The sequence below is a fragment of the Ptychodera flava genome, chromosome 18 (genome assembly GCF_041260155.1).
Source record: "Ptychodera flava strain L36383 chromosome 18, AS_Pfla_20210202, whole genome shotgun sequence".
NCBI classification, from domain to species: domain Eukaryota; kingdom Metazoa; phylum Hemichordata; class Enteropneusta; family Ptychoderidae; genus Ptychodera; species Ptychodera flava.
The window spans coordinates 1,050,476-1,065,841 of NC_091945.1; the positions used below are offsets into that span (position 1 = coordinate 1,050,476).

Genomic DNA, 15,366 nt, shown 5'->3' on the forward strand with positions numbered 1-15,366 from the left:
TTCTTTACCATTAAAGTGAAAAAAACACTATTCTCTATTTCGGAAAAATCTTTCACTTCAAAACACTAACAACAAGAATACACAACTAAAGAAATAACTTGTTCTCCCACACAAATCATTTTGTGTTCATTTCTACCATTAAATTATAGTGTACTATTTATTCAATAAGTATTACAGGCTACCGGCCCAATGTACAAGCTTACAAATCAATACATAGCAAACACTTACAGAGTCAAAGGTATATCCATGAACTGATACTGCCAAACAGATTTTCAGTCATAAAAAGGCAAAACCATTTACAATCATAAATCTTTTAAAAATAATGCTCTTTTTTTAAAAGCATAGAACAAGTATCTCGCACAATTCCTTATAACTACTGGGTCTATAGTGTTCATAAATCTAATGAATTTATATTGTGAAAGTGGCTGATCTGTAAAAAAACTTGGAATATATTGACTTCTGAGTTCTACATAAAGAGGACAAACGAAAAAGAAATGAAACCCATCTTCAATACTGTCCAGACACACCGGACATGTCCTGTCCATTCTTTGAATTCCCAAGTGTCTTCCCTTTTCAATCATAAGAGAATGAGCAGAAATTCTAAATTTAAGTAATGCTGAACGAAATACAGGTTTCATGTCAATGGTGAGATGTTTCTAAGGCCAAATCAGTTTTACAGTGAAACTACCTTTCCACACCAATTTTGAAATCAATGTCCAAGCATCGTTGGTGAAAAATACAAATAAATCTATTTTCATCTCCAACACCCTGATTAGGCCAAATAAGAAATATGTGCTGTTCCGATTACATGGTTTTAAAAATAGGGTAGGTAGGTACGGAAATTTTTTTTTTCATTTTTTTTTATTTCTCAATGTGCATTTTGTACGCGTTCAAACAAACTACCAGTCAACAATTTCCTCATGAAACGCACTCAAATTGAATACCAATATATTAAAATAAAATATTCATCAGTAGAATTGAAGTGTGTGGTTTATTAGACTGCCATGGAAATTGATATGGCTGAATAACAATTCTTTGACAGAAAGTGAACTATTTATCCAAAGGTAAATCCTCAGCTTTTTGCAGTCACCTCGCAAGAAAAACGCACATACTTTATGTTCAAGTTGTTTGTAGCCTCGCCAACCTGTATATTTGTCTGCTGTACTTCCGACCACGGCCCAGCAGCATCACTGGCACATTCAACTCGAATAGAGTACATTTCACATTCAGAAAAACCTGGATGGTGTTCCTCCAAAATTTCTTCGAATGTTCGGTTCTGTTTAACAGATGACAAAATCGACCTTTCTTCGTCATGATCGCATTTGCAAACAAAATTGAGTACACGCTATGTCCATCGCCAGTCACCATTTTGTTTGAGACGAGGCCTGCTTTAAGTAGGGATACCAGGCCCTTTTTTGTTCTTGGTTAAACTTACTTGAATTGTATGTTTTCTTGAAGATCTTGTCTCAGGATTCAAAGGATTCAAAAACTGTTTGAATGATAGTTCTATCTTGTCTACTTCCTGGGTTATGATTTTTTTAGAATTAAAATATGCTCGATTTTTTTTGACAAATGGTCAAAAATTTCAACATATGGCTAAGAGTCATTTTGTGGGTATCCCTATGAACAAATATATTGTTGTATAATAACATTAATTCTCCAACTAATCTGCTTTAAAATACTTTTTGTGCAATATATTGTAAGAGTACGGTATAAGGAGCTTTTGTTTTCTTTACACAGAGACTTGAAAATGCCAAAAATTTTGTGAGACAGAGTTGAAAATTGGACGGCACCGTGTATACTACCAGTCAAAATGCTATTTTTCGCCATTTTCAAACTACTGTAACTTTCAGAGTTTTTAAGCCAGCTCTGTCAAATTTTGGACAGTTAAACTTGAGTAGTAATAACAAAAAGAATAAATATATTTTAGATCTGTAAATTTTTTTAATGTTACATTTGAGAAATTCTGATATTCAAAAAACGAAAATCATAGGAATATGAATAAAATAAGTCATTGTTCAACTGATCAACTCACAGTACAGAATAATCCCCCTGGAGCTGTCCTTTTTTACACAAGAATATTACTCCCCCCTAAAAAGCTGTCATCTTGTTGTACTCAATTTCCTTTTGCATGGAAATCTAGAGTCAGGGTTATGATTTTTTCCCTTCCTTTCCTTAGATTTTTCATTCTCTCTTCATTTGCCCGTCTTTCAACTTGTCTTGTTTATCAATTCCCAATTCCTGCACTACCCCATGTCTGTCATTTTCCCCAGTTTACGTTAATGCTGTTTAAAAATAAAGGTTGTTTACATACATTTATATAATAACCATGGCATGCTGACTTTATTCCAATGCATCATTGAAAGAGTATTCATTTCTGTTGTCAAATATCATTTTGTAAATTTTGTGTAACATCAACAGATGAAAAATGAACACAGTTTAATGTTCGCAAAACTACCAGGGTTAACGTTTGAAAACAGCTGATTGTAGCGTTGGCAGTTAGGGGCTGTTAACGAAGTACGTACGTACGGCAAAATTCACGGTAAAATTCCGAACACATAGATTTTGAAACTACTCAGAACTGACCTTAACACACAGTTTTTTTTGGTGTACGGGTTTATATTTTAATGATAGAATGACTATAAAAAGTAAAATTGACCAGAATTTTGCTCGATTCACTATCACAAAACACTTCCGGGTTTTCACTTGGCCTGCATAATATGGCCGCGCTGTGCATGGCGCGGTTCGGAAATGACAACAAGAATGTAAATGAAAGATTACATCAAAAAACGGCCATGAAAATGCTTCAAACTTTCCACAAATTTAATATAACAGTTGCTGTTTTGTATACTAACTCCGATCACTGAAAATTGTCCCTGCATTTTAGCGAAAACCTACCTACAAAACGCCGTTTAGGCACTGAACAACATACTGTAACGAGCCACTCCATTCTAACATAGGAAGTAGTGGCCTGAGAAATGTGCGTGCCGTAGTACGGCACGCTGTATGGCGAAAAATAATGCTTGATTTTGAGCGCTAAAATGACACGATATTTTTTTCTTTATTTTCAAAAAATAATCCCATGGTAGAACGAGCAGTTGACTTGGAAGTTTTTTTTTATCGAAAATTCTAATACTTTTTGAGATACAGCAGTTTGAAAACCGGAAACCGTTCAGTGTGCTCATGTCGCAAGTTTTCATGAGCGTCTGGCATCACTTCTATAAGAATGACGTATTAGTTCTCGCGTGATTCGCGCGATTTGTTATAGTTCTCGCGTGATTTCGTGCGTTTCACGTTTTTTCATATCTTTATTTTTACTTCCGGGTTTACGAGGCTCTAAAAAGTCTAGGGTCGGGGGGTTAAAATTGGGGTAGGTCGGGTAATCGGAACAGCACATATTTAGGGGCCCAAGCCTACCGGCTGGGCCCCTATTGGTTTCGTAGAGGTTCAATATTCTCTTCTTCTTCCGCTTCTTCTTCTTCCTCTTCTTCCGCCGCTTTTTTGCCCCTCTTGATCTCAGGAACCGCTTAACGTTAAGTTCTCAAACTTACAGGGCTAATAGGTACTAATGGGTACTAGTGCATGTTATCCTTAAAATTGTGATTGATCACGTGACCTGGCGGCCATATTGGATTTTCCAAAACCTAAAAATGCCTTTTTCTGCTGACCTAGGGGTCTAGTCAGTTTGAAATTTTTTACATAGCAAACATGACCTAAGGTCTTTAAAATTGGCGAATAAAATCGCGTGCGGTCACGTGACCTTGGCCGCCATATTGGATTTTAAGAAAATCGTGATTTAATCTTTAAAAATCTTCTTCTCGAGAACCAACACACCGATTCAACTGAAAATTTACATGTGACATCTTAAGTGTGATCTCTTTCAAGTTTGCGAAAGGCGTTTTGATCGGTCACGTGGTTTGGCCGCCATATTGGATTTTGCGAAAATCGTGATTTAATCTTTAAAAATCTTCTTCTCCAGAACCAACACACTGATTCCACTGAAATTAGACATGTAACATCTTAAGTGTGATCTCTTTCAAGTTTGCGAAAGGCGTTTTGATCGGTCACGTGGTCTGGCCGCCATATTGGATTTTTGCGAAAATCGTGATTTAATCTTTAAAAATCTTCTTCTCCAGAACCAACACACCTACTCGACTGAAATTTTACATGTTACATCTAAGTAGTGATCTCTTTCAAGTTTGCGAAAGGCGTTTTGATCGGTCACGTGGTTTGGCCGCCATATTGGATTTTGCGAAAATCGTGATTTAATCTTTAAAAATCTTCTTCTCCAGAACCAATGCACCGATTGGACTGAAATTTGACAAGTAACATCTAAGTGTGATCTCTTTCAAGTTTGCGAAAGGCATTTTGATCGGTCACGTGATTTGGCCGCCATATTGGATTTTCGAAAAATACCAATTTACTCTTTAAAAGCTTCTTCTTGAGAAGTAAAACACCAGTTCAGTTGAATGTTACTCAGGTCATCCTTAGGCTTATGTCTTTCACGTTTATAAAAGACATTGGATCGGTCACATGATTAACCGCTTGGGCCCCGCCAACGCTGCTTGCAGCTTTAATTTTTGTTTTGGCCTTATACCACCTATCAGCAAATCCATATGTAAATAAAACTCTTTTGAGATATTTTTACCCAACATTCCTTGTTTGCCTCCACCATAGTACACTGGAGGTGATAACACTGCAAAACATACCGATCAGCATTCATTTTCAAAATTCTCAGCCAATATTTTATCATCCTCACTAGACGTATAGCCCTTAGAGTAGGGCGACCTAGCTCCCCTCTCACAGCTGCGTGAATATACGATGAATGTGAAGAAAGTAAGAATTTACAAAACTTGATATGGACATTTTCAACAACTTTGGCTTCATGATAGCCCCATATCTCACATCTGTAATGTAAAATCGGTACAATCTTTGTATCAAATATTTCAAAGCACAGAGGAATTGGCACTTGGCCCAATTTTCTCAAATTAATCATCAAAGCATGGAGGGCCTTTGATGCTTGGTCTGCTAATTGTTCAATAGCCCTTGACCATAGGCCTCTTGAAGACAATTTCAATCCTAAATAAACATAATAAGACACGATCTCAAACGTCTGCTGATAGAACCATTTTTCATAGCTCCTCAGCACTCCACCATTTCTAAAGACAACAACTTTAGTTTTATTTAAATTAACCTTCAATTTGTTCTTGTCACAGTAAGTTTTTAATTTGGTAAGCAGACGTTCTATTGCATTGTATGACATTAGTACGAGGTCGTCAGCAAAAGAAGGTAAAAAAGTTTAATCATTCCAACTGAACATCCGACATCGTCACCTAAATATGATCAACCCTTAGCTCTTTGTGCAAGTCATTTATGAAAAGGAAAAAAGAAAAGGAGACAAGATACATCCCTGTCTGACACCCACGAGGCAATTGAAAAAGTCAGTCAGACCAGATGGTGTTAAAACACAAGATTTGACTTCTTGATACGTGAATACAAAATGCGAGTCATGTTACCCTTCATACCCACATTACCAAGTTTAAAGAACATGGCTGTTCTATTGACCTTATCAAAGGCTTTTTCAAAATCTACGAATGCGCAGTAAAAGCGACCCCTTTTGGATGAGCGTGTGAATAATAAAAATATTATCAGTAGTAGTACAGTAACCAGCTCTAAAGCCAGCTTGCTCCTCCCTTCTATATTCACAAATATTGTCCAATTTACATAACCTGATATATACAATTCTGGAAAAAATTTTACTTGCTATCGGAAGCAAAGAGATACCACGATAGTTACTTGCCAACTGTCTTGATCCCTTTTTGTGAATTGGAAAGATAATACTCTCCCGCAAGGCCGTCGGAAATTTACCCGAAGTAAAATTAGCATTAAATAAAACACAGAATAAGTTGCTTAATTCATTGCAGCAATATTTGTAAACATAGGGCCAAAGTCCCTGAAGCTTCTACAGACATGGATACAAAATTAAGTATTTCCTGACCATATGAAATTATCTCACTAAGGTCATCCTAGGGACTTGTAAACCAGTAAGTTCTGTTGAATAAGTTGAGACTGTACGTACTCAGAGAAAGCACACTGAAGACAAGTGTTTGAAACTTAAGAAGTTCAAGGTCATCAAAAGCATTATAAGGAATCATGTTACGTCACTTTCATTGCACTGTTTACACAGATTGCATGATTGCTATAAATAGCACATGAGGAATCTTACAGCCAAGCTTTACCATAAAACCATATCACTTTGACCACTCTTTTAATTGACCACTCTATTTTTTTCCTCAAAAAGTAATCTTATTTTATCCTTACCAAGTCAACCATAAACGGAAATTAGAACTTTCTCTATCTCTATTTATTTGACCACCCTATCATGACAAACTATTATGAGCAATTTCTTTTAGATAACATAAATGGTGGTTCAGAATATCAAAGTTGGGATTCAGGAAAGTTGCTTTTACATGTTTTAATCCTCCAAGATGGTAAGCATTTCACTATGAACTGTCAAAAAAGTTGAACTTTCTGATAATTCCACACTAAAATTATTTTGGCTTTGATGATTTCCTAATTAATTCAATTATTTAAAATCTTATTAATTATTTTTTTCTGGGTGAATTGATAGGGTTTATACAGTACAAGAATTACATACAATGTAAGTCAAATTTTGACCAAAAATGACAAAAAAATTCCTTAAAAATACACATTTGCATATTTCATCACAATTTGAACAAATCTAAGTTGGGTTATCCCTAGGGACCTGTATACCAAATAACAAAGCTGTTTGACCAGCGGTTATGAAGAAGAAGATTTTTTACCAAAAACACCTTTTTTGGCATTAATTTGCCTATTTTCATCAATATCAAAAAATTAAAAAAAACAGTTTCTCAAAATCATATTTTTCATCTACACAACAAATATCAAATCAGTAAGTACTGCGGTTCTCAAGATATTTGAGTGGACGGACGCCTCACAAACGGACATACATACATACATACATACATACAAAATACATACAGACTGACGACGGACGCCGGACGGATACCCATCCCAATAGCTTCTATAGACTATAGTCTATAGTAGCTAAAAATCAGGCGGAATACCGTCTTGACCAGGGACTTTCCTGCTTTAAGTTTTCTAATACTATTTTCCACCTCCTCCATTCTCTTCTTAAACGCTCGTTATCTTCCTTTAAAGAGGAAAGTCCAGCACCGTGGGCGCACAATAGGCAACGTCATAGTCAACTACCGATTATCACCTCTGCCTGAATATTACGAAGTATGTAGGGTTCACACAATTCAAGACTACATTATAACTAGCGTTTGTGGACTGGTCGAGGGGCTGTGGTCTGGTCGACAAACCTTCCTTGACTGTGATTTCTTCTCTACTAAGGTGACTGTATCAGTGTATGCCTTACTTGTGAGTTCGAATCCAATCAAAATTTGCTGAATTCAAATCACAATCGTTTTATGGATCGATAGACAGCGGTGCGCTGACCGCTGTGGTATGCAATAGAAATACATGTATAGGAAGTTATGAAACAGAATGGCCGCTCATGTATCGCCGAGTTCGGAGACGAATTTCCATCATACAATTTACTTGAACAGCAACGATGTATGGCTTTCAATACATTTCTGATTTCTGCTAACCTTTTTGCGTCTAAGTAGATGTGTGCATATTCTGTTGCGATTTCAAACGGGACGTGGTTTTTCAACCCCCTGGTTTCAACCCCGGCTTTCAACATGGAACGGATACTTTCTCACAACAGCAGTGGGTGATTTGAATGTGAAGGCGCTGTGATTGAAGCCAGTAGTTGAAATGGACATAGTATTACGAGCTTCGGAAGGAAGATAGAAAACGAAGGTCTTGACTTAGTTCAGGAGAGAATTTCCTCGGGCACTGTATTGAGTTCAAATCTAGCCCTGAACATCTCGTGCTCGGTACAAGCGCGCAAACTAGACATATAAACAATAAGGGGAAAGTCTAGCAAATAGATTATAGTCTCTAAGGACGGCAGCAGATTGTGATCGTAAGCAATCGTAAGTTAGAACCTTCTACTGTTTGTAGCTTTATGGCTTTTTTGGTTGGCAGTGATGTAGATAATAGCCGGTCACTGGTAAAAGACGTCGCGCGGCCTGGTTACATGCAGCTTGCAACGGAAAAAAAAACTTGTGAATTTGAAAAACAAATCTTCACTCATTCGTAAGCTTATTTTCAGTGTAATTTTGGTATTTCGAACAAATCACAGAAAGAAATTTTGAGTAAAACTGATTTAAAACGTTACGATCCCCAGTTTAGAGTTTGGTATGCAACAGCATGACCTTAAGTAAAGTAAGCGCAGGTTGCATAACCGGTTACCTCGGATAGGCTCGTAATATGCAAATGACATGTGACTGAGACGTAGTGGAAAAGTTGTCCGTAGTTCCATAGATGAGCCTGCATATTTGAATACTATACGCTGCTTGCTGTTCACGATATGTAAGCCAGAAACTTCAACAAAAGGAAACTACTAGTAATCTGTGACAATGGTCAGCCGAGTATTTTGAAATACATCGGTAAAGAAAGTAAATGACGCTGATGAGTCCCCCAGGACAGCTGTGCAGGGCCGTGGTCGTCATCGATGAGTACTCGAGTATGGATGATCGATCTAAAACACAATGTTGACGTAGCCAGTAACAGTGGTAATGATGTAATCGACACTGAAATTTCAATTCCACTCAGCTCAACTGAATTGAATCAGCTGATATAAACATGACCAAACTTGTCACAATGCCAAAGGCACTTCCTCAAAATGTGAGTGAAAAGATTCAGTTTCGATGCCTGAAGGAAGAAATGAAATTTTGATTGCCTTCAAAACGATGTGTGAAGACTCTTAATGTTCATAACTTTTTACAGGAACACAATTACAAAATGTTTTTCAAGACCACCAATCACTCCAAAAAGAAAATGCCGTTCTTGTGTGTTCATTACATGTGTCTTATCGTGTACGTTGTATGTGGCTGTGTATGCGTATGTTTAGGTACACTGTGTTAGCGCTGGGTTTGGAAAGCTGTTAGCCACTGTGGCGAATAGTTTCAAATTTTATTAGCCACAGACAAATTTTATTAGCCACACATTTTTACGAAAACAAAGCTTTCTATAATGCTATAATCTCCAATGTCGGTTGCATGCACAAGAATAAACTATCAACACATCAACCTTGTATCCAATTGTCTTCATTTTAACACTGGAAATTGCTTGATTCTGGACCCCGATGTAGCCCTGCGTACGATGCTGTGTGTTCCGCTACAGCTAATCGCCCCGCTCACCACAAAGCGAGTGAGCGGGGCTATTAGCTGTAGCGGAACACACAGCATCGTACGCAGGGCTAGACCCCGATGCAAATCGACAGCAGCACGCAACGTTGAGACCACGATTAAAATGAACTGCAACACGGAAGGTTGGGACCGCGATGCAAATCAACAGCATGACAGCAACACTGAACGTTCGGACTGCGATTAAAATAGAAGTTTCGTTACACGTAATTACGTTCCATCAGTACACGTAGCGTCTTTGTCACGTCATACAAGACGTCGCGTAAATGTGGCACAGACGTTCCGAACGTCATCAAACGACACTTCCACATGTAGTCTTAATTACGTGTAGTAATTTTTAGATTTTCTTGGTGATTTGCGGGAATTTAGACAGGAAATCTCGTTAAGTACTAGTATGAGTATAATTGTAAATTAGCAAACATCTTTGATATCAGAAAATTCCGTAGAGTTCACCTGCACAAGACGTACGCGCTATGATTTCCTGACAGAAATGAAATGTTGTCCAATTCACCTTTTTACCTGAGGCTAGTGTCACAAAAATTTCCGTAAACCACATAAATAATACGGATAGTTTTCAATCGGATTCGAACCCACAACATACGGCATCAGTCGCCTAGCTGAGAGGCCTGAGACAGAACCAGTCGGCTAAATCTCCACTCCCAAAAAAAGAGGGGTTCAATAGCCGGCTAAGTTGTTACATTTTTCTGACTGAGACCTTTCAACACGTTGTAGAGTTCGTGAAGCACTCACGCACGCATGCTCACTATCATACATCGCACATACACACTTTATCGAAGCGAAGAAACGAATTTCATCGCTTTAACTGGGCGAACGATAACCTCGGGGACAATTCTGTCCACCAGCAGTGTTACCGACCCAGGATAGAAAATACGGATAGTTTTCAATCGGATTCGAACCCACAACATACGGCATCAGTCGCCTAGCTGAGAGGCCTGAGACAGAACCAGTCGGCTAAATCTCCACTCCCAAAAAAGAGTGGTTCAATAGCCAGCTAAGTTGTTACATTTTTCTGACTGAGACCTTTCAACACGTTGTAGAGTTCGTGAAGCACTCACGCACGCATGCTCACTATCATACATCGCACATACACACTTTATCGAAGCGAAGAAACGAATTTCATCGCTTTAACTGGGCGAACGATAACCTCGGGGACAATTCTGTCCACCAGCAGTGTTACCGACCCAGGATAGAAAATACGGATAGTTTTCAATCGGATTCGAACCCACAACATACGGCATCAGTCGCCTAGCTGAGAGGCCTGAGACAGAACCAGTCGGCTAAATCTCCACTCCCAAAAAAGAGTGGTTCAATAGCCGGCTAAGTTGTTACATTTTTCTGACTGAGACCTTTCAACACGTTGTAGAGTTCGTGAAGCACTCACGCACGCATGCTCACTATCATACATCGCACATACACACTTTATCGAAGCGAAGAAACGAATTTCATCGCTTTAACTGGGCGAACGATAACCTCGGGGACAATTCTGTCCACCAGCAGTGTTACCGACCCAGGATAGAAAATACGGATAGTTTTCAATCGGATTCGAACCCACAACATACGGCATCAGTCGCCTAGCTGAGAGGCCTGAGACAGAACCAGTCGGCTAAATCTCCACTCCCAAATAAATAACTGTATTACAGAAAATCGGTAAATTTAATGCGAGGATACAACGAGCTTGAATAGTCCTCGCCTAGAGAAATTAATTGTTTCTTAAAACTAAGACGAATTTCATATGTTTCTGAAAAAACAATACGGCAAAATCAACCAAAAAAATCACAACTGAGCATGGATACGCGGAACGTCGAGAACGGAACGGAACGTCGAGACCGCGATGCAAATCGACAACAACACGGAATGCGTCGCTGGGATGGCGATTTTAATTAACATCAATAGGGGACCATGAGGACCGCGATGCAAATCGACCACCATTAAAATAAGACCTCGATTAAAATGCGCAACACGGAACGTCTAGACCACGATGCAAATAAATTTCAACACCGAACTTTGTGACCACGATTAAAATGCGTGTGCCTGCTGTAACAAAAGTTTCAATTCTCGCGAGTGTTCGCTTTGCTGGCTGTACACTAGACAAACATGACGTCAAATTTATCGCGAGACTAGGGCTCGATTGCGTCTGCCTGCATTTTCAATTCTCGCGATAGTCATTTATGTGCATGCTGTACACTATACAAATTGACGTCAAATCTCTCGCGAGACTTGGCTCGATTGCAATGCGTACGTCGGAGAGAACAATACGGAAGTTGATATAGTTTTTTCGCGAATCGCCGAAAGAGAAGCGCAGATCAACAAAAGACTAAAAAAACCCACGTTTTTGCTTATTTTGCGAAATTTTTTCAACAAAAATCACTTTCGCCACTGTGGCGAATTAGGATCGATTTTTCTTCGCCACTGCCGATTTCAATTCGCATTTGCGAACGTGGCGAATGGGCCAGCGCGAACACAGGTACATAACGGTAATTTTAGTGATAAGTTAGTACGCTTTGTTAGTTGTGCATGTGCTCGGAAGGGATCAAGATTGCCTAGGCCGCAATTTGAATTTGAGTAATCATGATTGGCAGCTTACTTAGCATTAACAGAGGTCAAATGGACATTCTGGACCCACGCTTTGTGAAAATATGCGTTCTCTGTATTAAATAACAGTGTTTTTCAACATTTTTTCGACATAAAGGCAGTCGCTATACATTCACAGGTGTCATGTATGAGATTGGACGGAAATTAACGCCATTCACCCGACGAATTTCTGAAAACCTCGGAGCAAATCGAGTGCGTCTTACCCGTAGCGTGGCTTTTTCACATCTGCATATAGTCTTACCATAATCCCCCTTTTGTAGGGACTTTGGCGTTTAACTCACGAATATCGTGACTTAAATCCTGAATTTTAACACTGGAGTTACTCAGGCCTTCCATGCAATTATTCAGCTGTAAAACTTTCCAGTCATTTCTTGTTGAAGTGCCGTCAACTGCTCTAAAAATTCCTGAATTAAACATTTGAACTTGCACCTACCGGGCTCTCGGGACCTCAACACCGACTTCACTCAACTTGGTTTGTCTTGTAACAAGTCGAGGTGCAGCAGTATTACTTTTGTTGGGCCTGGGTTAGATTCAATATCGCCAGCACACAGTAGTAGCATGAAGAAGACCACCTTCAATGACAATGACACATACCATCTCTTCATTGTTATGCAAGGCGTGCTCACCGTCTTTTTCGAGTGCGGCATGAAGCAACCATTTTTGCTCTCCACTGGTCCAAGGAAATGCCCATATTTTCAAAACTTCGTAGGAACTTTGTACAGATGTTGCTAAACTTGCTGCAATAGGTAATGTGAGATAAATTACTTAAAAGTTGACAGAATACATGCTGTTCTGCGGGCCCAACTGAACAGTCAGTCCTTTCAGTTTGGTGCCCTTTGACCTCACCCTACCATTAAGTTATTTGCTCTCATGACAGACAGATGTAGTTTTCTCATCTTGGAAAGCTATGAACTCAAGAGTTTGAATCATTCAGTTTGTTTTACAACTCACTCCTTCATTTGTTTAACACAGTTTTTGGCAAAAGAGCATACCTGACCAAAAGTCATAGCTAAAAAAAAAAAAATCAATGAAAATATGAAAGTAGAGGATGTTTGGATATTGCACTTTAAGCTCAAATGCTTATCAAAATTACCCTCCTACCAGTAATAAAATACACTCAAAAACACAGGCACAATTAGATTTCAGCAACAGTGCCCAAAAAACAAAGTAGCTGAGTTACAGTCCACTAATCACATGGATGTATTTGTTGTTGTGTTAGACCCTGTGTATTTACCTGCACGTTGTGCTGCTCCATTTCAGTTGTCTGCGATTTTCTTAATCAATTTTTCTCTTCTTTGTCCTCATTTTCTCATTTCTTTTTCTCTTCTAAAAATCTGTCATACGTTGTCCTTGGATACCACTACCAAAAGAGCTGTGAACGAAATGTATACTGTGAGCTAATATACAGGCAGTTAACCAGAAGCCTGATATTAAGATTATGTTATAATGACGATGACAGAATGAGATCAGCATGAATACAACTTACAGTTCTGTATCTAAATATTGTGCCAATGACATGGTAGCAACTGTAGACTTAAGTGACATGCAGGACAGCATAATACCAGTTGACTGATGAAGCGTTTTAGTTTAAACTTGGTTTGTGCAACCCCCTCTAAACACAGACAATGCAACCATGCACGCATAGCAGACATGAACATGCTTATCTGTTGACAAAGAAATTTGCATGTGGGTAGATAAGTACCACAAACCAATCATATATTCAAAATAGATGAATTTGCATAATTTGAGGTGCAGTAAAAATCCAGGAGTAATTTTAAGGAAACAAACTAGTGTCTTGTTGCAGGAAATTGTTATGACTAACACATGGTGATCTGGGATGTGAGCCTGGTTACCACTGTCTGATCAATGGTTACGAAAATCTTTGACAGAATATAGAATTTTTCATCTCATTTGCATATTATTGACAATATCATCAAAACAAATAAAAAGTTCTGGCTGTATACCCATGATGCATCTACACACCTAATATCAAGTTTGCAAGTTATTATTATTATTTTATTATAAAGCCTCAAAAGAAGAGAAATACAAAAATAGCGTCAATGACACGTAGCTCCCATCCTGGACTATTTAGTGTTTGTTCTCTGGTCAGATATTTGAACATGTGTGAAAGGGATAAAGTGCATGAAGTGAAAATACTTAAATGAAATGTACTGGAGACAGTGAAATATGTTAATGTAATTATTCAGAATATAAAATGGAAAAAATACAGAATTACATATATCGAATACTGTGATACAACCATTAGCTCAACAAGTCATTTACAATGACATAGTCCCCACTTGTAATAGCAGTATTAGTCTTGATGGGGCAGGAAAATGTGGTCATTAAGAAGTATCACTGGAGTGTATATGTTGAGATCTATGGGCACATAGGTCTATGTCGTTGTTCCCAATTTGAAACACATGAGGCATGTCTAAGTTATGGTTCTAAATCGGGAAAAAAGATCAGACCTCTAGCAGTATATTGGCCAGCCAAGAAATACATATGCGCATAATAAATGAGGTACAGATGTGACATCTTAAGGTCTAATATCCTATCAAAATTGGAGGGTATAGAACTTGTGGTTACTGAAATATGCATATATATGTATAATCAAGGTCAAAGGTCATCGAGGTCACATGACATTTTGAAAAAAAAAATTATATTGCTAATTAATCCCTATATGCCAAAAAATCAGATCTCTAGCTCTATTTGCTTGCCCAGAATTAGATGTGTACATATGAGGTAAAATTAATGAGGTAAAGCGTGTGTTGTCATAAGGTCTCCCATCCTACTAAATACAAAGGACATAGCACTTGTGGTTACTTATTTATTGACATAAACATATATTTTAGGTAAAAGGTCATCGAGGTCACATGACATTTGGTCAAAAATTCTCTCCTATAGTTATCCCTATATACAAAAATCAGACATCCAGCTCTATTGTTCGCTCAGAATGAGATATGCACATATTTAATGAGGTACAATATGTGGCATCATAAGGTGTCCCATCATACCATACATGAAGGCTGTAGCACTTGTGGTTACTGAGTTATGGACAAATATGTATATTTGAGGTCAAAGGTCACCGAGGTCACGTGACATTTTGTCAAAAAATTGTATTGCTAAGTTATCCCTATATACAAAAATCAGACCTCTAGCTCTATTGGCTCGCTCAAAATTAGATATGCGCATAATTAATGAGGTACAATATGTGGCGTCATAAGGTGTCCCATCATACCATACATGAAGGCTGTAGCACTTGTGGTTACTGAGTTATGGACAAATATGTATATTTGAGGTCAAAGGTCACCGAGGTCACGTGACACTTTGTCAAAAAAATTGTATTGCTAAGTTATCCCTATATACCAAAAATCAGACCTCTAGCTCTATTGGCTCGCTCAAAATTAGATATGTGCATAATTAATGAGGT

The 15,366-nt window shown here is 38.2% G+C and overlaps 1 protein-coding gene across 1 annotated transcript in view; it reads right to left on the bottom strand.

Annotated features, from left to right (window-relative positions):
- LOC139117964 (uncharacterized) overlaps window positions 1-15,366 on the bottom strand; it is a 58,151-nt gene that overhangs the window by 22,685 nt on the left and 20,100 nt on the right. Inside the window, exons 2-3 of the mRNA XM_070681222.1 lie at window positions 13,168-13,305; window positions 12,367-12,670 (exon numbers count right to left, since the gene is read on the bottom strand). The gene's annotated coding sequence lies outside the window, so the exon portion shown is untranslated. The remainder of the gene's footprint in view (window positions 1-12,366; window positions 12,671-13,167; window positions 13,306-15,366) is intronic.